The 24,650-nt window shown below is 30.6% G+C and overlaps 2 long non-coding RNA genes across 2 annotated transcripts; both read left to right on the top strand.

The window, feature by feature from the left end:
* The first annotated feature begins 234 nt into the window (after window positions 1-234).
* Window positions 235-3,317, top strand: LOC121120729 (uncharacterized). Its single transcript, XR_011780737.1, has 4 exons — window positions 235-249; window positions 979-1,236; window positions 1,312-1,420; window positions 1,708-3,317. It is a non-coding gene; the product is annotated as an uncharacterized lncRNA (long non-coding RNA).
* Window positions 3,318-14,248: 10,931 nt separating this feature from the next.
* On the top strand, window positions 14,249-15,295 carry LOC139905775 (uncharacterized). The gene is made up of 3 exons (XR_011780823.1): window positions 14,249-14,523; window positions 14,573-14,712; window positions 14,776-15,295. It is a non-coding gene; the product is annotated as an uncharacterized lncRNA (long non-coding RNA).
* The last annotated feature ends 9,355 nt before the right edge of the window (window positions 15,296-24,650 follow it).

The following is a 24,650-nucleotide window of genomic DNA, read 5'->3' as shown; positions in this document are numbered from 1 at the left end:
TCTTCTCAAATGGTAATGTATGGCATTGAAAGTAATAGAAAGTTATGTACAATGTAGTAGTCATACTTTTAAAAATTTTAACTAGTTTGCACCGTTTTTGAAAAAACGTCAACAATAAAGCAACATGACTTTTGAGGTGGGCATAGCCAAAATTAAAGTTACTGATATATATTAAGTTAGTTTTAATATTGAAAAATAGAAGTACTATCAAATTACACCATTTTGATGATTCTTTTATATTTTGAAGAGGTATTTTATATAGAAAAATATATTAGTTAGTTGTGCCGTTGGTCTGTTTTTGAAAGGGCTGAATTAACTCAATGAGGGAGAAACATTGTTATTTATATTAGAGAGTGGATCTGTCTTGAGGAAAAATAATGCAACTCTTTGAATTATTGTATTGTTTGTTATTTGTAAATTCAAAATGGTATTTGGAGCGTAAGAAAAATAAATTGACAAAGGAATAATTTTTCTTTTCTTTGATATATATTATGCCCCTAAACTACAAACAGGGTGTTCACATGAAAATATATATTTATTTTTTTTTGGCTGGGAAGGTATTCTGGCATATGGAATATAAATTTTGTTGAAAAAATTTCAAAAATTCACTGTTTTACACCAAAATTTAATTTTTTGAAAGAAAAATTCAAATATTAAATTTAAAAAAAAATCAAAAGTACACTGTTATTCTTATAAATGAAAGTTTTTGGAAAAAAAAAATTAAAAGTCCATAGCTGTTTACAAATAATTTCAAATATTAAATTTTTCAGAAAAAAATTGAAGCTAACAGTTATTCTCAAAGAATGAATTTTTTTGGAAATAAATTTCAAATATTAAATTTTTTGGAAGTTTTTTTAGATGCTTCTGAAATACGTTGTATTCTTGCAGATAATATATTGCTTAAGTTGCCTCATGCCCCCTTGTAAAAAAAATGGAATGTATAATTAAAAATATATATATACATACATATATTTCTAGCCGTTTATCAAAAAAGGAAGCCTTATCCTATCGTAAGAGTAACAACAACAATTAGCTACAGCACAGAGTTGTTAAATAAGTCGACACATACCAAAATATAGAGCAATGAAGTCACTAATATCCATCCTGTGTCTAATACTTTTACTCTGTGGAGAAATATACGGAAGAATTGATTGCTACTCTTGTACAAAGTGTAAGGATTTTGAAACTACAGATGAATACAAGACCAATTGTCTATTCGGATCCCAATGTTTAAAAGTAATACTCCTCCATTCCTTCAACATTTACAAAACCTCTCAGTTTAATTCTCCTTTTTTTGTTACTTATTTACAGATCAGTGGGTCGAGTCATGGAAAATCCGTAACTTTCCGTGGATGTCCTTGGTCTTCGCTATTTAGCTCTCAAAAGGAAGCTGATGGATGTTCAACCTCAACAATTTCAAGTACATGGAGTTCTTAAACACTAGAATGATCATGATTATTCCATACCTTATATGGCAATGGCTTCAAAAATGACACCGAGCAATTAAAAAACAATTTTTTAATGGGATGCAAATGGTTTTCTAAGCAACTAATTGTAAAAAAAACACAAACAAATCTTTATACATAATTGTAGCTGTTTATTTACATGTATATTTCTAACAAGTTTGAAATTATGATGGTGTCAAATATGACTCATTGGCCATTCTAGTGTTAAGTACAACATTTTACTACTTTATAAAAAAATTAGTTCCTGGAATAGGGGAAATTACAGGGGACATGTGTCTTTGCTCAGATGATCTATGCAATGGAGGAATATCATTTCATCATTCTATTTATGGGAATTGGTTGATTTTACTTTCTTTGGTAGCATTGGTAATTGTGATGTTCAATTATTAATAGAAATTCGCTTTTCCCTTTTGTAGAAAATTTAAAAATCATATTTGTTATTCAGTATTCCGTTTAACAATTGAATACTACTTTAAATAAAAATGATATTTTTGTATGTCTTCGTTCGTACACATATGTTGAAGGTAAAAATAATTGAGATCTCTTTATTATCACCAAATGATATATTTTCAATTAAGTAGTTATTCACTGACAAATATCATGAAAAAGTTAATCTATAAAATAAAGAGGATCATATATTTTCTGAGTAGTAAATAAAGCATACGTGTTGATATCCTATAAAAAAATCTACTCATACACCTCTAAGTGGAATCAATTTATTTAAACAAAACCTAGACACGTATTTGCAGAAAATATATTTATTTTTAATTATGATATCATTGTTTTAATAATAACAAATAATTTCTTTCGAATAATTTCATATGAGATTGCATAAAGATTTTTGCACCAACATCTTTGATGGTATTTGGTATACTGAGTTAGGACCCAAAACTTGCAGCAGCAAAAAATAAATATGGCAGCTCGAAGCAAATCCCCAATTGAATTAGGGGCATTGCAGTCATTCTTTTCCAAGGCACCCCATACTGTAAATTCCAGAGGGTCGAGGTAAAGGATGGAGGGATCCACATGGAGGCAGTCCAGAAGTCAGCCAAATTATTGTTAAAGAAGTTTTTGTTCCTCTTGGTTGGATGAGCTGGAATGGACTTATTGATATTGTTTGCAGTCTGGATAGAGATCACTACTCTTTATACAGCCTTCTCGGCACTAAGACTGACGCAGAGACAATTCCCCAAGTGTTATTTTTTGTTGGTGATGGTTTTCCAAGTGGCCAAGATAAAAATGACGTAGAAAACCTCTCCAGGAGAAAAGGAAGTGGAGGACACAATATAAAGAGGGATCTGGAGTTCATGTCCAGATTGGTCAAGAAGATCAAGTGGGAATCCATCAAATCGATAAAACTCCTCACCAACAACTTCTCCATAAAACCATCAGGAGGGCTGTAAGGGGGGAGATGGTATTGTGATCATACACGAGGACCCACATGCCACCTTCTGGTCATGAAGGTAAGATTAGTCTCAAGAGACAAAGAAATGTTGTCCCCTTCCACACCAGATTTGAACCTGCTGGACATTCTGTGTCATGTACTTATACCGAGGGAAACAAGCCAAACCCAAATGTGGACTCACTGAAGGCTGCCATTGTGGCTGTATACGACAGTTGGTCTGAGTAGTTTATCAACAACTCCTGTAATGCCTTCCTGCGACGTGTAAAGGCTGTCATTGGTAATGAAGGAGGCCATATTGGGTCTTGTTTACAAGGTTTATTAATTATTTTTTTATTATTGAAAGTGACAAAAGTATTTCTAAACACTTTTTGATTCCTCATCTTTATGTCCAGCCTATAATTTAAAATGCATTCTTTCTTCATAAATAAAATTAAAAAAATCTTAAATCTTATAGCTTTTATTATTTACTAACAGGATAACAAATTTTTTTTATATAAACCAAAGAAGATATACCATAGAGATAAAACACAGCACTGTGTGCAGGGTCTCAAACAAAGTAATTAAAAAAGTTATTAATGAAGTCATTTGATTCTAAGTCCCACGTAAATTGCTGGAGATTAAAACAACTAAATCCCTTTAGACTTTGAGCTATAGTTAGCAATATCATATAAAATAATTAAATTAAATTTTCAATTAATGCTAATAGGTATTTAGGTAAATATTTTGACAGTGACGCATGAATTTGAGATAACGTACCAAAAATCATCCAAATCTGTGAGGGTCGGATGACATGACATGGAATTATCCATTACAAAATCTTCTCGTTATACAAAAATGTTTAATACAAAGTTATCATACACTGAGTTCTTAAGCAAATTTACAACATAAAAACTAAATAAAATTGTTTTTCAAAAAAAAAAAAAAAATCTTAGGCAAAATGTGTGAGATTTGAATATTATTATGTATCTTTGAAATTTTGTAATGTTATTGATGAATCGTTATTAACTTTGATTTCCATCTATATGATTCTTTCAGGCGAGAACATGAATCTGAATTTTGTTATACACTGTTTTTATAATTGCACTTCTTATTTGTTAAATTAATAAAGTCTCATAAATAAATAAAAAACAATATATAGGGCCCTTAGACTTAAAGCTAGTTAAGTCTTTATCATGATCGTTATCTAATTTTATTGGTTGACCATATAAAAATAATAAAATAAATAAAATATTTTTTTGTTTGATTTATAAACATAAAATTTGCATAGGTATGAGTGGAATCGGGAGTATTGATCCGATTCAGACACTTCAACGAAAAAAAAACCCAATTTTTGACTATCCCTATACATTGTTATTCGCGTTTGTAGCTTATTGGGACAAAAGTTTGAATTAAAAAGTACTGGGTTTCACTCATAGATGGGGCTATTTTTTTATGTTCACCTCATTTTCAGTAAGTACAAACCTTCAAAATACAGCTGCCTAAATTTTATGACAATCTTTTCTATAGTTTGTGAGTTATTGTGCTAAGGTTGACGCTACTTATGTTATTTCCAAAAAAAACAAAAAAAACAGCTTTACACTGCTTCATGATTGGAAAAAATAATAAATATATCGGAATTCATTGTATTACACCATGGAAGGTGATTTTGACCACCAATCTAATACGATATACATAGATTGGCAGTCATAACTCCCTTCCATAGTGTGATACAACGAATTCTGACATATTTAGCCTATATTTTTCTTAGCTCATAATTAATCTGAATGCCATCTGGGAAATGAATTTATACATATGTAATCCAAAAATATACGTCACGAATATTATAAATACGCAATTTATTAATGGTTTTTTCTCTTACTTCATTAAATGTTTCCTTCATATTCGATTGTCCAATTTTATGCGTACATTAGTTTTTGTCAAAAACTAATGTACGATTCATAGAATTTGTACAATTAATATTGTTATTTGAGTTTTTTACCTTCTTGTGTCAAATCTTCAAATATAAAAGAAAGTACAATTTTGGATTATAAAAGGAAGAAATTTCCCTGTAATTGTCTAGAACCAGTCAACTACATGAACTAGTTTAATCATTATAACAAACAAGAACAAAAGCATATAGAGATGAAGATCTAATATATTAAAATATTACATTCGTTGTCATAGTGTTTTAAATATATTAAAACACAATAAACAACTCAATTACCAAAATAAAGTTGTTTACCATTATTCAGTGGATAATATAACTAAGGAGAAAACCAAAGTTTTCTTATTAAGTTTAAGTTTTTCTTTGTTCAATAAGTATTGTATTTCATGACAATTCTTGGAAAATTATTATTATATTCCATTTTATAGAAAGGGTAAGCCCTGCCCAAAATTGTTTCAAAAGCAGCCTTTTTCTTGGGCATAAAAAAGTATAGTCAAAAAATTTGCAATATAATTTTGCAATACAATAAAGAAAGACTATTCTCAAAAAATATCAAAAATTTTAGTCATTTTTTTAAGATATTGATTTTGAGAGTTATAAGTATCGTTTGGGAGAAGCAATATTTTAATAATAACATAATCAGTTTTTATATCTATAATATAAATGATTGATTATTTTTCTATTAGTTAATATAATTTCATTTTACTATCCAGAACTAACTCATTCAGGAGAAAAAGTTATGAATTTTGACACTTTTAAATGACTCTGGAAAAGTAAACGAATTGTAACCTTATCTCCATCTCAAATAAATTTGACTTTTCCAAGCAGTGATGAAATTCACTTCTTCTTTTAATTCAAAGCTTGGTTAAATAAGGATAGCGTCAATTCCTTGTGTCCTATATTTATTGATTTATTTCTGTATTCAATGCTTCTTTATGTCTAATAGTTTCTTCATAGTATAATTGAGGGTAGAAATGTCGGATCTTAAATTTTGGCAATAAACGACTCAATTTGTTGATTATCCACACTGATGAGGTGTATTACGATTATAAAAACCGTCACAAAATTCATAAAAATTGAATGTTTGAGTGCCGCAATTATCAGGTAATTTCTTCATATTTTTCAAAGTTGCTTCAGCTATAACATTGCTTTAAGAATAATAAGGACTTTAGGTGAGGTTTTATTACATTTAATACTTGCATTTGCTAAAGATTGGTAAATCAATTCTTGCATTAATGGTCTAGGAAAATCTGGTTGTATAATTCCCAATTTCATGCACACATATTGATAGATACCGGGCCGTGCAGAATTATTTACCGATTTTTGTTCAGAACATATCGCGCACAATAATGACATTTTAAATGACTTAGAAACAATTTATTCATACATTTTTAGAATAATAATATAGTTTGTGATCAAATTTAATCAATGTAGCCACCATTTGACTCAATGACACTGGTCAGGCGACGTCTGAAGCTGCCACAGACTTGCTGGATGTAATCGGCGTCCATGGAGGCCTAGGCCTTCTTGACAGCAGCCTTTAAGGCATTTATGTTCTTGTGTCGTTTTTTGCAGGCCTTGGTCTCCACGTGCGCCTAGATAGGGAAGTCTAGTGGGTTCAGATCTGGGCTCTGAGGGGGCCAGTAGTCTTGTTGAAAACCCCAAGGAGAGTTGCCGACTATGGATTTGATCCACAGAAGGACCTTGGACGCCAGAATCTTCACATAATCCTCCACTGTTAATTTGTAGCCAGTGGGGAACCATACCGGCTTCGTGGCCTTCCCGTTGGAGGCCACAAGACCCAACATCATCACCGAAGCAGGGTGCTCTGTTGTTGCCACATAGCGGTGCTTATCTTGCACACCTCCAAAGCTAACAACACGGTCATTTTGCCTGTTAAAAACAGGATCGACCCTAAAAGTTTTCTCATCTGAAGAAATGATGATGCGTCCAGATGAGCTCTTGATATCATTCAAGATTTTCTTGGCACGCTCAAGTCTGACTTCTTGTTACGTTCAGTTAGCAGAGGGCGTTCAATACGCCTCAAGGAACTTTCCTCCAGCCCTTTTCAATGCCCTTGAAACAGTTGATCTTGACGTTCCCATCTTTCTGGCCATGTCGGCAATGGACCTGTTGGGACTCCTCTTGAACACTGCCTTTACTTGTCTTGTTGAGACAGTGGGCTTCCTGCTAGCCCCAGGGGAATGCTTGAGATCACACCCAGCCTCAAAGCGCTTGTAAACGTTGTAAATTGTCTTCAACGAGGCCCCAACCTGTTCCTTAATGTTGTTATGAGGCACTCCCGCTCGAAGGAGGTCTGCAATTTCGATCCTCTTTGTTTCCTGATTGGACATGGTCTCACGTGTGGAAGTTGTTACGCTCTCACAGGAAGGATTTTTGTTTATTTTAACAGTAAAAAATACGAAACAATCAGATTGGTTGCCACAAAACCTCTTAAAAAGTATATTTACATTATCGGTAAATAATTTTGCACGGCCTGGTACGTGCACGGAAAACTGCCCTGAAAAAAATTATCATGGAGGAAAAATGTCGGTATTTTCTTCAAACTTCATGATAAATTAGAAAACTTTATAAAATTTCTTAATATTATATTTATATTAATTCTATTTTTAGAAGATTTATCAGATGATTTGCATCAATTTTAGGTGTTGAAAAAGTGATTGTATTATTTTATGCAAAAATTTATAATTATTAAAATTATATTTTATTTACCATTTACTCACAGGATTACATAAATTATTCCCAACAGAAATACGTTAGGTACTCTAACCTTTCAAAAGAGATAAACAAAAAAGTAATAAAAAAATTAAGTGTACCATTTCAAAATTGAAGAAACACTATTATTGATATGATTATTGAAATACAAATAATGTATTAGAAGCATCCATAAGAAAAAAGAGTTAAATGGCCTAGAAATATTGATTATCTTTTTTCAGTTTGCAAACTGATATTTTGGTGTTAGAGGGATTCATTGGATGTACTGCATGAATTGGCGGAATTTGTTACAAATCCAGGGATACCCCGTGCGTACCCCGGGTAATCCGAGTGTTTGGAACTATTTTTTGGTGTTAAAAGGGTTTGTGTTTTGGATGAATTGACTGTGGTTTGTTACAACACTACCCGTAGTACAGTGGTAGTGTTGTTGATATCGATTCATTTCTTAGAAGATTGGATTGAATTTAAAAAAATTGCAAGAAAACTCTATAGCAGTAATATTACTCACACTTAAAGGTACTGCCTTTGGGTATGGAGAAAACAAATATGCTCATATATTTGTCATAAATAATATCAAGGGAATTTATAATGTGTTATTATTCATCATGAAGTTTAAATAAAATACGGGTAATTTTATCCCGGGCAATTTACTAACCGGCAATTTTCCTCCGTGGCAATTTTCTATGGGCAGTTTTCTTAGTACCATAAATATATCCTCATGACCAATAATCTTCACATAACAGACCACTTTTTTACCTTGGCGATTACAAAGTCTAAATATGAGTTCCATACTCTTTATAACCTCCAATCCTGAGCCATTTACTCCGACAATCTTGGGGCTAGCATATGGGTTAATGGCAAATCTAAATGTTTACAAACTTGCAAAACTTCGATAGAAGCTATACCATCATTAGCACAAATAACAATTTCATTACCAATTTATTCTCCACTTAGGTTTAGCATATCAATAGGAAGTCTATTGAGCTCACAAAAAGAATTGACAAGTTATACTTAACTAATGCTCTTGCATCGGCATACTTTCGCTTAATGACCTCTCTTCCTACACTTCCTTAATTCCATTTCTATAGAAGGATATTTTATTCCATATTGATGTACTTTGAAACCACAGTTTCTACATAATAATTTTCCTTAACTCATCCATGACTTTTCTAGATTCTGACTTCCTCTTTTTTTTTCAAATCCACTTCCATTTTTGTCTACCTTTGAAACTCTGTTAATATCATTTCATAAATAATCATTTAAACTTTCCTTATTTTAATTAACAATTTCCATTTTTCTGCACAAGATAATTGTCTGTTTCAAATTTTATTGTTAAGCGTTTTTTAAAAGCTTTGTCCTTGACTCCACATGTAACAAGAGTGGCCTAATATCCTATGATTTCATCTCATAAATTTCTACTTCCTCCGCAAATATCTTAAATTAGCAATATAATTCATGAAAATTTTCTAAACTAGCTTCCTTCCATGTTACTAATTTGTAACTTTCTGCTGCAATTTACTGTTTATCTCTTAGATATGTGCTCTCATTTCGTATAACTTCCCTCAATGTTTTCGTAGTATTCACTGGAATCTTATCCACCTTAATTACTTTGTTAAGGAAACTGGGCGAAAAATACGTCCAAAATATTGGAATCGGTTTTTCTCTTGTCCTTTTCATTAAATGAATTAATTTCACGTAATTAATTCTAGTCTCAATCAATTTCAGAAAGTCTGAATATTTACTATTCTTCTCATTTGGTTGAATAAGTTCTTTGAATATTTGTATATATTACGCTGTTCAAAAGGGTCCATAGAATTGTTAGAATGTATTTCCTAATACGTATCTACTCAAAATTGTATTTCGAAGAGGTTTCTTTCTATTAATGTCATATGATCTACTTTTTTCATATTATTTTGAAAGAATTCTTCCAAAAAAAATAAATACTTCTTCGATTTGTTCGTTACAATTAACAAAAGTATTTCTTACAGCTATTAGATTCCAATTTATTATATGTGTGTACGAATTTTCTTCATTGTAATATTTTCTTCAAGTTTTCAGATTGTGCCTCAAATGATATACTCCAGGGCTCTTGAGATCTTTTCACAATGGATAACATGGCAGCCTTCTCTGGATTTGACACCTATTCGCTTTCTAACTAATCCAAGGGTCTATCTTGATCCTCTTTAATATTCTTCTTATTTAATATTATTCCTCTGATTGCACCATATAGTGATCTAAAAGAGTACGATTCATGAACCTTACTCCATCGTGGTCTATATAAAACTGTACATTTTATTGTTACTCAATATAATTATCCTGAATGGCATACATTTAATATAAGTACACATAATAGAAATGTATATCTACACATATGAAATATATGAGTATACAAACATTAATTGTTTATACGCAAATATGAAACATGTTTACTCGTAGATTATTTAAAAGTGTATACAATATAAATAGATTTACGAAAGTGTTATTTAATGCTTAGCATATTCCTGACTTCACTTTTGTACTCATAAAGCTCCTTTAATTTGATTTTTATTGCCGGTCAGTGTAATATGTCTTTATAAATTTTTTGTAAATAATGTGATATTTATTGCAAGACCATAGATACATTTAACACATCGTAACTTACTTGTACCATCCAACCTTTCATCAAAAAAAAAAAAAAAAAGTCCAAAAATCAGTTAATCTCTAGACAAGTAAATCCATTTGTTTCAAATTGCCATGACCAATAATATCCAGTGTTAACTTTGTCAACCCTGACGGGACAAAATTATTTCGTTTACGAAACTTTTTCTCTTGACAAAAACGACGAAATAAAAGATAACTACGACGAAACAATGACGATGTCTAATGAAGATTATATTATGACATTAACGAAACTCTGACAAAAACTAATGACTTACGATTACGAACCCAAAAACATCAATGCAATCACTGATGCTGATGGTTCGTGCAACATGCCCCTATGGTCTTACAACAAACTTATAACACAAAACTTTTCTTAAAGCGTATTAAATTTAATCAATAATAATTAAGTGTCTACGTAATGTGTATGTATGTGCTACCGTTAATGTGCAAAATGCACGTCAGAGTGGGCAATGTACTAAATTCCCATCAAAGCAGGTATTGTACAAAATGCCAGATCAAATTATAAAATTTCCAATACAGTGGTCAATTTTCATGTTTTCTTCATTTGCATAGTGAGGAAAATTGATTGTGGCTATTTTGATTATTAAACAATTATTTGCTAAACAATTTGGTCGTTAAGGATTTGATTATGATACATTGATATATTTTCATTGAAATAGATAGATATAGTGTTCACATAATCAAACTATCATATGATAAGAAATTGTCACGAGAGACTCAACTCTATTTTGCAAAATATACCTAGACCACCATGTTGTGCAAGTGAACAGCTGGTCCATAAGAGGGAGCAAACCCTTTCTCCTGCTAGTATATTATTATACCACCCGGTTGTACAAATGAACTACTGCTCCAAAAAGGGGATCATTACCCACCACTTCCCTTAGCCCTCAAAGACCTCTTTTGATACCCACGGGTTGTGCAAAATAATTGCAGGGTCAAAAAGTGGACCCACTGTCAAAGCTTCCTTGAGCATTAAAGAGCCCTTTCAATATCCTATAATACACCCCAACTAATGGGTGGGGCAAGTGAACATTAGTCGAAAAGGAGGGTTGTCATTCGTAGAACTTTTGAACTTTTTTTGGTATTATACTTAGTGGTCTCTGTGAAGGTATGTGTAACTTTGGTGGTGGTTTATGACCGGTATGCAACTCCTCTGCAACCAAAGATTCACTTGTTTTTTCATACTAAAATGTAAGACCAAAAAGGCGAGCAATTTGAATGGACGTGATAAAATTTGGGTATATCAGGATGATTTCAGCAACAAGTAAAGATCTAATAAAAATTTACATTATAATTGTTGATCCTATTTCATAATATTCGAACTACCCAGTAATATATTTCATATAAATATTATTAGTTTGTTCAAAATAGATTTTAACAGAAAATATTTTTAACTATACTTTTCAGCATAAAATGTAATAATTTTAAAAAAATCATCGTTTTGAACATACTTAAAATAACTAATTTTACCTAAATATATTCTAAACATAAACATATTCACCAAATAAGCTAGTTTTGCTGCATGTTGTGCTATTATGGTATTTGCTATTACAAATTTGCTTTTTTTTGCCGATGAAATTATTTGTTTGAGTTTGTGCAATGGCACATCTCAATGCCTTGTTCATTTCCATCTGGCAGAATTGACGCAGTCAGTCGCAATGTAACTTCCTTCTCTCTGGGAACTTCATCAACACTGAGAAATGACTCCTTGCAAGGCTCAAACTGCTTTCTTACATGGAGCTGTTTTAAGAAATCATTTTTTTGTCCCTAATCAATAATATCCGTTCTTTGCTACATGGACCGCAACAGCCAAGATGCAGTGGGGATCTATTTTTCCAGGATCAATACATGGAACTTGACATTATGAACAAACCACTGTCCATAAGCCAACTTATTTGTCTTGTTGTCACGTTGCCACATCAAAAGAATGTCTCATAGGATTTCTGAGATTGTGAGTGATGGGGATTTCCATGCAAATGTTCACTTGCACAACTCCTGGTCCTAGGATTATAATCGACTATTAAAAGGGATTCTCAATGCTCAATGAAGGGGTGATGGTGGCCAATGATCCACCTCTTCGACCAGTGATTCACATGCACAACCCATTGGCTGAGGTGTATAATAGCAATTATAAGGGTTCCTTGATGCTCAGGGAACCCTCCTCATATTCTCTGAAAACTATTTTACAGATTTGAGTCCTTAAATGTTATTTATAAAAAAAAACTCATATCTATTACACTGATTCCATTTATAAGGGTGTGTTATTCTTATAATTCTAGACACTTCCTTCTTGCTTCCGATTAAAATATTACTTGTGAGTCTCTTTTTGTCAGTGGAAAAAAAGTAGAAAACGATCTTGGAGCATGGAAGCAGGGTCCTCTCTTATAGACATTTTTATCAGCAAAACCACAAAACATATTATACTCTCCTGTTAAATATATATATAAATAAATAGTTCGTGGAAACCCTCATGTTATAAATATGTTAATAAATTAATAATATAATAGTGATTTTATAATTTTAGTAGAATTATATTATAAAATATGAATTTCATTTGACATATTTCAAACGTTAATGAGTCGAAAATCATTAACATAATTAATAAATCGCTTGTCATCATATTTGAATATCACATTCGACAGGATTTAGGGTCTCAAATAAATAAGTTACTGATTATACTAAACTCTTACGATGTGCCAAAACTGTAATAAAAAATAATTATTAGTGTATTAATTGACACTAACATATAAAAATATTTCCATATTTAGTATTTGTAAAAAATGGTGTAATGCACCTGCATAAATTAAATTAATATCCATTGATGGGGTAAAGCCTAAAAAAAGTATCCGTTATTCTTACTTTTCTTAGTGTGAATGTTTTGTTATTCAATATTTTCAGAAATTAAAAACAACAGGTCTACGTTCAGAAAATTATATCTAGAAAAAATAAAATAAAAAATTCATAATAATATTTTAAACAACCTTAATATTTTAAAAATAATAGCAGAGGAATTATACTTCCTGGAATTTTTTTTGACATTGAATGTGACGAAAAACATCATTTTGATCGTTTTATATTTTGGTCGAATTTGGCAAGGCAAAACAATTAGTGTTTAAATTAAATGATAATATTTTTTTAGATATAAAAAGAATCTCTAATAAAATGAAAACTAAAGAGCAAAAAATGATTCAAAAATTGAACGGTGGGAAAAAAAATAATGAATATTGATAATGTTCTTCAACTTTTATAAAAAAAAATCCCGTGTCTAATTGTATTGTACAATATTATTATTAATTTGGAATTAATCCATAAATTGACTGCAATCTATTCTCATTTATAATAATATATCTATCAATAAAGTAAGAAAATAAGAATATCCATCAATAAAGGACCCTGGGCAAAGAGTGGACACTTGAGTAGTTCTCAATTCTGATTGGCTTGAAATTAGAAGCTCCTACATATTCCTCCAGCTAGGCAAGAAGCTAGTGGGGCGGGAGTGAAGGAGTGAGCCCTCCCCTCCACTAGTGAAAAGAGAAGAATAAGGTCAACCTCGTTCCCCCCCAACTTAGGAACATATTATTTTCTATGTTTTAGATTGAATTGTTTATTTTATCTTTGACCACTCTTTCCCTAGAGTCGTTTACCCATCAGCAAGTGTGATAATTTTGGTAAGAATAGAAAAGCGTGTGATGAGAAGAGAAGAAATACTTATGAGTTATGACATCATTGATCAAATAATATATATCATCGTCTATCAATCAAGAACGTTATCAGTCCCGCCATTATTATTCAATATTAATATAATATTAGATGGTGATGGTTGATAGAGAACTGAATAAAATGCCTAAAATAACGTTGCCTTCTGTCTTGATTTCTGAAAATGGAGGCCTAGGAATTTGGAAAATACTTACCGCATGAGAAACAGATGGTTTGTCGGATTTGTCGACATAAATGTGCCCTGTCTAGAATTACACGCCACTCATTATCCTCATCTCATAACAAGAGTATCAATATTCATCTATAAAATCAAGTTAACGATGAATACATTAAGTCAGACTTTAACTTTGATCTCACAAAGATGCTTCTTACATGTAATATAACCTTATCCATTGCTAATCATTCTACGTTCAAAAAAATTATGGAGAAATACACGGGTAAACCTATCCCTTCCGGAGGAACCATCATTAAATTAATGAGGATGTTGGTACTGATGTCATTTATAGAAATACCCCCATTGTAAATTGTGAAGTTAAGATAATTTTCAGCATGTTTAGAGTCATCCACACCAAATTACGAAATGGAACTCCGAATTTTGTACCATCTAACAATAAGTAATCATTTTTCTTAAAAATCTAATCATAAAATATGATTCTATTTTAGCCAAAATTATCAAGAATTATGGTACACAACTCGTTAAATGGCAAAAACAAGTGCTTAAATGGTCACAACAACGGGAGTAGTAGCTTTGGATGGTTCGCAACTAGTTTATCTGACATTAGTTTCTTCACTTAAAGACTTGGGTATCATCATTAGGTTTTCCAATATTACATAGTCAATAAATATTACTTTTTTTACCACTTAAGGCTTAGCTATGGTTGATAGGCTCCAAGAAATGGTGTTCAGAAAACTCATAAAAGGCAAAAACAACTGCTTAAATGGTCACAACAACGGGGGTAGTTACATTGGGTGTATCATTATAATTAGCAATTGTATATATCCTTCATGATAATAGTATGTTATTATGCAAGCATAAATAACGGGGAAAATATATTTTTTGATGCTCTTAATAAGGAGTAATATCGCCGGACATTACTACATAATTAGCTTTTGCTCTAAATCTTTAAGATGGATTTATTTGTAAAAATTTTTTTATTAGTATATTTATTTTATGATTTTGACATTTACTTTATTATTAATAGTTAGTTAGATTTCCTTGGTAGAGATATATCTATCCTGTGCACAATTGTATATAGCAACTTCCACATGAAGAACAGGGGTGATTATCTTTTTGATTAAACTCCACGTCTCGCTTGTGTTTTGCAACCTAAAGTTAGGACATATTTAACTGGATTCCGGTGTCAGAACATGAAAATATTATTTGGATCAATCTATTTCAATATTCTGTATATATAATTTATTGTTATTAGTTATATGATTCCAATTGTTTAATTTTGTATATTTAACATAAATATATGATCCTATATTTTTTATTATGTAGACTATATTTAATTAAAGCCCTTTTTTTAAACTTGGAGCTTCAAATATATTTTAAAATACTCTACTTTGTTGTTTCATTAGTTATTATTCTGAGAATAAGGTTCATAATGAATTACAATTTCATGGAGTGTGACGTTATAAAATCTACTGTAACGGATAAAAACGTCGAAGTCAATTATACGTGGTATATCTTCATTAAACATTTTGCTAATAAATACTTTCGTTATACTCTCAAAAATCATAATAAAGCAGGCAGATGATAATCACATAAGTATTTTAAACAATGATACCATATGTATTTTTTCTCCCTTCTCCTTGCACGCGTTTTTCTCTACAATATTATCAACTTTGCCCATTAGTATCTCCTCTCGCATACTTTCTCTCTGTTGATTGCCATGACTTATTATGGGATCAAACGTATCACACGTCATTACCTCGCTGATACAAAAATACCCTTTGTACTTTTTCGTCAGCTGTCGATTCCCTCGTCTCCTTTGATAAGTCATGGCTATTTCATAATTTATTATCTTTGATAAATAAACAAAGAAATAAGCCATTTTATACTTATGCTCATTTTCTAAAAGAACCGGAATAAAATTTATTTTTGATCCCTTATAGTTTAAAAATTATTTTGCTACGTATTCTTTTAGATAAATACTTACACTCCATTTCCATAAGGACAATGATATAGTGATAAAGTTACCCCACATATGGAATAATTATTCAATAATTGTTGGGAAGTGTTCACAACTTAACAAGATACAGTTCTAATTCATCAATCAACGTTCAAAACACTGATTATGGGAAAATCAGCAAAAAATAGACAGCTTATAACAAAATGCACTCTATATTTTCGTGTGTGTAAGGTAACAGAGTAACTTATCATGTAAGTTATATACTAGTGGTAAGACTCGGTCTGAGATTAAGTTTTTTGTGTTTGGTGTTACATATTTTATAAAAGTTTAAAACAGTTAACCGAACTTAAAAAAATATCAAGACTGTAGTCCTCTGAGCTCATACCTAATGAAGCTTGGTAAGTCTTAGGAACAATCTTTATTTGCCTTTTTAGGATTTTTTTTTTTTTGTGTATACCTAGTTAAATAACGAAACCGCTCCAAAATTTCCAGATCTTTAAAAATAAGGACTTACCGTTACCTCCGCTTGATAGTACTACAACGTCATTCAAGATAATGAAACGGCTGTTGTATGTTGTAGAAACACAAAATTTCAACTATGTGTTTTTATATATATTTTTTTTTATTATTTTAGGTATCGGTTTATTTTGATGTAGCATCATTTATTTTAAGGCCAACTTTTTACCCCTGCCCCACCCCTTTTTGCATATGTTTTGCTATATGTGACTCTCCTCGGGCATATATATATATATATTTATTTTTTTATGGGGGTGGTGGGGGGAAGCTAAGTTTTTGGAATTTTTTCGAAAAAAATTCAAAAAATTTATATTTTGTAGGAATTTTTTACAAAATCTACACCTGTTTGTAAAGAATGAAATTTTTTCAAAGAAAAGTTGGAAAAATAAAATATTTTGGAACAAAATTTCAAACAAAATTTAAATGTTAAATTTTAATTTTTTGGCAACCATAGTTGTTCACAAAAAAAAATCAAGTTTTTTGAAAAAAATAAAATTTTTGATAAAAAATTTCAAATTAACTTTTTAGGATTTTGAATATTCAAACAATCAAAATTTAGACAAATCTACAGCTTGTCACAAAAAATGAAATTAAAAAAAAATTGAATGATAAACGTAAAATTTATTAGAATTTTTTTCAAAAATCAATAGCTATACACAAAAAATTAAATTTTTTGAAATGATTTTGATGAATTGAAATTGTATAAAATTTGTATGTTTGGGTTAGGGATTGGGTTACCCTTTAACCTACCCCTGCGGACGCCCCTGCTTTCTTTTATTTCATTCATTTTTGTACTTTGGATTTTATCAATTAGATCTATTATTTAATGTAATAAAGCATTTCATTTCTGCAAAAAAAAAACGTAAAAATACATTATTTCAGATGGAAGGTACCAATCTGAAGTAATAGAGACCTAAAGCCACAAGTGCTTATAATATGCACTCTTCTAAATACTGATTAACATTATTAACAAATATTATATTTTATATCACGCAACTTATTAAAATATTACAATTTTGCCGTAATTTAAAGATTGTCAGAAATTTCCTCATTGGTTTTACTGATTGCCTTTTATTAATTTGCTTAGCATATCTAAGGAAGCTCAAGCATCTTAAGGTGTTTTATTGCTCATAATTTTCATTTCTTATCATAACTACATCAAATGGTTTCAAAATGATTTAAAGTTTTGGTTTATGGTTATTTTTTATCAGATAATCTAATAAATGGATAGCTACAATCAAAAAATTTAACATTTGCACAAAAACTAATACTTAATGTAAATCTGTAAAATATTCTACTATTAATTAAATAAAATATAAAAAAATAGAGCCTAATATTCAACCCATTGTAATCCAAAGATTTCTTTTACTACATGACTTGAACCTTAAAAACTAGTTTCTGTATTTCACGAGAATTACGTGCTATTCATTTTTCTGACATATAGTAATAGTTACTATTATAATTTCAGGGGTGTCCGCTGAGGGTATGCTGGAGGATCTGTAGCACCCCCCTAATATCTAAATATTTAAAAAAAACAAAAAAATCTTCAAAAGTTTTTCCCAAAGAACATATTTTTATTTGAATAGCTTAGGATTTTTGAAACTTTTCCTAAAAATTTAATTTTAGAAAATTATTTCCAAATATTTATTTTTCGTGAATAACTATGGATTTTTTCTTTTTTCGGAAAAATTTAATATTTTAATCTAGCATTAAAATTCTTTTTCCAAGATTTTTTTATTTTATTTTGTGGACAGCTATGGATGTTTTAAATTTTTTGTGGTCATTATGTATTTTTGAATTGTTTTTTGAAAAAAAAAAAATCCAAATTTAATTCTTCAAATTTTTTTCCATATTTTATTTTTTTTGTCAACAGTTATGGATTTTTAAAATTTTTTGTGAATAACTATTAATTTTTTTAATTTGTTTCAAAAATATATATTGTTAGTCCTGCTGACGCCCCTAAATTTATATATTATTTAATACCCAGCTTATTCCTATTCTATTAATTAATTATCGTCATTATCTTTTCACTGTTCATAAACCACAATTATGTTTGTAATAATCAAGTATTCATTTTAATGTCGTAAATTCTAAGTTAGTATCTTTTAAATATAATGATACTATTTGTTAAGAATCAAACAAACAATATTATATTTACATACTTTCTGATGATGGTTTTAGGGATAAGATTTTATAGAAAAATATGAAGAAATGAATGGTATTGAAGATGACTAATTTTCTAAAGTAATTTCAAAGCTAATGTCACTGATCTTTGCAGATTATCACATTGTGGAGTTTTTCTCCTCAGTGGTTGTTGTTCATTGAAACTCAAAAAACTATTGTTGTTTGAGTCAGATAAATTTGATATCAAAAATCCATAATATAAAACTGGGTACTAATGAATTGAAAAAGAGAAAATAATCGAAAATCACATTACATGAATTCCCAACTGATTTAGTAATGATCAATAAAATAAGAAAATGAACAATTCCAGGATATTAGGTACCGGGTATTATACTCATAGTATTAGTTAAAAAGAAAATTATATCTAATGAGTCTGTCGGAGTTACATAGAATAAATCTATTAGTTTATTATCATAGTATGTGTTAGTCATTTTATCGAACGACTAATTTCTACATTTGGAATTAGAGTATATTTTTATTTTTGGAGTTTAGGTATCCGTTGTATAATAACGGTTTTTTGAAAGGAGTCCAAATAACAATAAAGTGTTAATAAATTTCTCTGTAATCTTCGGAATATGATTGCCAAGTAATTTATGATCATATTATATTTTCAACAGAGTCCACGAAGCTAAACTGATGAGATAAAGAAGGATGAATACTTTGAATATTTTGAAAATAATCACGGGAGTTTCTTCAAAGCTATTTGTCTAATATTACTCGTCACCCATTCCACTTAGTAGATGAGTCTCCATTACCTTGGATAAGGTCACTTATGGGAGGGTTTGTAGCTTTAGGATAATCAAGATTATCATAAATAGGGGGAAACTCTTAATTTTTAATTCATTATTTTTCTGTTACTTGTGATAGTTCAATGATGGCTAGATGTGTCAATCGAGGGCACCTATCAGGGATTACATTCATCTGCAAGCATGCAGCCGTTATCAACATTTTTCAGTACATTTAAGCATTATTTATTCATCATTAAACGCATTTAAAAATAAGTTTTTGTAACTTCAATTTTTATGATCACATCATAAGTTTTTGTCGTAAAAATTGTTTTTGAATTGCATCAATTTTGTTACTTCAATAAAATTTAAATTTAATTTTCTGCTTCAAGAAAATTTTAAAACAAAGTTACAGAAAGTAATAAATTTATTTAATATCTACTTTTACGTGCCTAAAAACTTTTTAAGAAGAATGTTGAGTTATCAACTTACGACGTTCCTACTGATAAACAATTCTATTGATACTAATACAAGTACATTCTATACAGAGGTACATTTTAATATTATATATATACAGGTTTTAATCTTTTTATGTGATGCCCTCACATTTACCCCCAAGAAAACAAATACCATAATATATTATCATCATTAACACATAATATTAATACACTTAACAATACATTAATATGCAACACTAACGGATAATTATGTAATACTAATATTATGTAAGCCGTTTTTAACGATATTCTGGTTAATACGTTTTTAGGAAACCTCTATATCTTATATCTTTCCTTCTACATCCTCAAAGTAGGATCTTCCATCTTCCCGACTATTTGTAATTACTCCACGTGTGTCCCACATCTTTGTCTTTATATTATGGATCTTAATGTGATCTCAAGAAAAGAGAGGGTTCGATTTGTAGATTTGGGATTGTATTGTTTTTGGTTGAGAAGTTCTTTTTGAGTAGAATAATATTTTTTTTTTTTTGTTCTTTAGGATAAAACTCCCAAGTATTGAGTAACTAAGTGTGAGTGTGCTCATGAAAAATGGAGAGTAATCTGGAGGGTTTGTTGATGAGACATCTTCTTTATTATTGATTTTTTTTTTATCTGTTAATACCAATTGGCTGGACTAAGTCCATCAGATCTGGGTGTATTTATCTATTCCATGAGCGATGAACGAAATGAAGTCCAGTTATTTGATTATTAGACGATCATCTTCATGGATTTGACGGCAGCATCTGCATGCCCGTTGGATTGGGGTGAGTATAGGGATGCAAATACATGTTTGATGCCTAAATTTTTGCAAAATTCACTGAATTCTGTACGGAATTGTGATCCCTCGTCCGTTTGAATCTAAATTGGAAGCACGCAATCTTCAAACCACTTCAACATGATATCAGTGACCAACTGAGTTGAAGTCTTTCGTAGCTCACTTATGAGGGGTGTCCCAGGAAGTGGTGCACGACGACAAGAGATATTTTCCAATTGACCTCAATTAGGTTGGAAGAAACGAACTCAAAGGGCCTTGACGATGAAGATTGTTGGAGTGATTCTAGAGGTAAGTAGAGGTACACCTTGATATCAACTGTTTAATTTCTTTTTATTTTCCAGGCCAAAAATATGAAGCTATAGCTCTTCAGATGTTCTTTGAATCCCTTGGTGTGATGTAAAGAGGATGCCTTGACAGCTTGAAGAGGGCCCCGAAATATGATTACTGTTTATAAACTAATGAGTTAGCACTTACATCTATGCTGATAAAATCCCAATGTTTGTAAAAGAATCTTGCTGGATGGGAATGAGGGAGATGCTTAGAATTCATATTTTTCAATAAGAGCTGATTTCCTATTTCATATGATATATCATCTTAGCAGGCATCAATTATATTTTAAATACTAAAACTCCCTGCTGTAAAGTACTTAATGCACTAAACAAAATGGTACCCACATTCATCATTTTCAGGATTAAATACTGGAGAACATTATAAGGCATTAGCTATTTAGTGCTCTTTTCCTGGGTCCAATTCTTTGTCAAAACAGTATTTTGCTAGTTTTTGCAAAATACATTGAATCCTTAAATTTTTTATAAGCCGAAATTAGACCCACAAAATATTAATATGAAAGATTTATGGTCTGTAATAATTTTAAACTGTTTCCAAATAAGTAAGTTTTACAGTAGAGGATACCACAATTAATGGCAAGGGCCTCTAATTCGCAAACTTCAAAAATTCAACTAAGTGAATGTGTGAAGTATGCAGGATATGTTTTTCTTCCAACGGCATATCATCGGACCTAAAAACTGTCACAGCCATTGCCCAACTTCTTCACCAAGTAATTTGACTTATCTCATATCATGCCTTGACTTTGCTAATTAATTATGTAAATTTCTTCCAAATTTAGCACACTCTACAAAACCGCCTCCTGGTCTACTAAAGAAAAATATTACTTTTCCGCGGCTAGATGAGCACGAGAATGCATTTGTGAAACAAAAAAACGGATTCTCAGCGATCTAAAAGATTATGTTATCGTTCACATCGATCCAACCCTTCACATTACACTTCGGACGGATGCTTCACCTCTTCGGGGAATTCGTTTTGCTCTTCTACAAATCCACTAGATTAATTCAGTGTGGTTCACAATTTTTGAATGACGCTGAAACGAGATTTGCTTGCCCTTACTATGCAACGGTGATTTAGTATAATGTAATAAAATTTTCTATAAATGACCCTACTGTTTACATTTTTAAACGTCTCATTTTTAGTAAGACATTCGAAAGGCCAATGTGATATATTTGACTCTCCACATTATAGCATTTCCGTTTAAGTTCCGGGGATGATTACTCTTTTTGTTTATAGTCTGATTTTATTGTTGTCGTTGTGGTTTTTGTAAGTAAACAGAGCTGCAACATTTGTTTGTTTTTCATCTTTTATTTTTAATTCCATAGATGAAGACGACTCCTAAGTCATGGCTATTTGGAAAAGCTTTTCATAGGTTGACTCACTTTGATGAAGTAACTCTTTGCGTTGACGTCTATTATTTGTACCCGTGATCAAGCATAGGGTGTACAAATAGTCTTCATCGATACTGCTGAGCTCTCCTCCTTGTCTTGAAGATGCCAGTCATATAAATATCCTGAATATATTAAATTTCCTCATCATATTCTAGGTTCTTTCCTCTAATTTTATGGACTCCACTCTTTCCATAAAGTTTTTAAGTGCTGTAACTTGACAAGTTACATTCGCCTTTATTCATGGATAAGGAACTTTAATTCCCGTCTGTGCCATGTTGAGTTATCAACTTACGACATTTCTATTCGTAGACGATTCTATTGATACTGATCCAGGTACATTCGGATATTATATAAATACAGGTTTTAATCTTTCTATGCGATGACCTCACAAAGAATTTTATATATTGAACATTGAACAATTTTAGTTAGAGGTTTGAAATTTGTAAATTGCAGTAATTGCAAAAAAAAAATCAGCTTTTGTCTTAAAATAGAGATGAAAGATCCGACAATTACAATGTACTTTTATGGTTAAAGCTTTGAAAATAACAAACAAAAACAGCTTAATATTAATGTACTTACTGTTTTTATATAAACTAAGCAGAAAATATATACAGGAGCACCTCGATGTTATTTTCATACTATAGCCTTAAAGGTATGGAAAAATGGTGAGCATCTTTCTATGTTAATTAATGAATTAGATTTACTTTGTGGCGCTTTTTTATCTGTGCTTTTATGTTTAAACACATTGTATGAGAAGAAAATATATTATACGCCAATAAAAAAAAATTTAATTAAGAAAAGTAGAAAATCTAAAGAATTTTACTTTATATATTCATACAAGCCAATATTTAATAAACATATAAAATTTCTATATATTATAATTGCATATTAAATCGAAGATAACGACGATACAATATACTATGTTGAAACATTATTTTAATAAAATTTCGAATTGATGAAGCATTGTTTAGTTTAATCTTTATCAATATTTTACATTAATGATATATTGCTCATAGAATAAATGCAAATTTTTAATAAATTTATTAAAAGTTGTAGAAGACGAAGGTGCAAAGTGTAGCAATGTTCACCCCAATTGAGGTAATCTCCTACATATAATATTTAATACAACCGAAAAGATAATTTTATTTATATAAAAAATTTAAGTTACAATGTTGTACGAGAACATTTTTGTCGAGGTCGACAGAAATATATATCAGAGGACTTCAATATCAAAAGTTTTAAATAACTTGATATCATAGGGTTAATTCTGAAAAATGATTCATGGTTAAGGATTAATAACTTTAAAGACTTCCGACTTAGAAATTAATTTATAAATATGGACTTGAAGGGAGGGGGCATCAAGTAAGGAGTGTGTAAAGACCATATTATCAGTCTTAAGTAAAGTATATTGACTCAACATATAAATTTCTTATTAAAAAAAAGTTAATACAGTAGTGTGCAAATGTGCAATGGAGTAGGAGTCGAGTCCTTCTAAACATGATCTTTTTTTTAATGTGCGGTTTGATGCTGGGAACTAATCCTCTTCGACGGTATCAGCGTAGATATTACTCAAAAATAACTTGTTTTGTGAACCCACTTTGATTGTTAATCAAGTTGTATGAAAACATGATAGGGATCCTGAATTATGTTGATCTGTCTACAAAATAAGTGACTAAATGAGGGATGCATTTGATACAATGGAGAGGCTTGCCTATATTCCCACCGTATGAAGATAAGAGGGACCTCCCTCTTGAATGTTTCATGCCTGGGATTGGGAAGTTAAATTTGAAATATTTAAACTAATCTTTGTATGAAGATTCTGAATTAGAATCCCATTCTCATTTCAAGGTGAAATTAAGATAGGGGAATCGACTAGGTTTTCCAGTCTTCGTACTTGTAATCTTCTTCAGGCATTTTAGGCTAAAAACAACAATATACGAGTTTCCAAGGTCTAAAAAGCATAAATAATTCCATAAGTAAAATTCATTCTTACAAGAATAAAACATGAAAATGGGACTGTGGCTGTCTGCTGGTTTTTTTCTCTTCTTGTCTTTTCTTAAACCAGGGAATACTAAATATATGGAAAACGCACTCTTTTCTCCCCCTCCTTTTTTGTACGTATTAAAGGTCGGAAAAATATTTAAAGATGAATACCCATGTTCTCATCTATCAG

Source organism: Lepeophtheirus salmonis, chromosome 6 (genome assembly GCF_016086655.4).
Source record: "Lepeophtheirus salmonis chromosome 6, UVic_Lsal_1.4, whole genome shotgun sequence".
Taxonomy (NCBI): Eukaryota; Metazoa; Arthropoda; class Copepoda; order Siphonostomatoida; family Caligidae; genus Lepeophtheirus; species Lepeophtheirus salmonis.
Note: the sequence above shows the minus strand (reverse complement) of the source record. Positions and strands in the feature narration are given on the sequence as shown.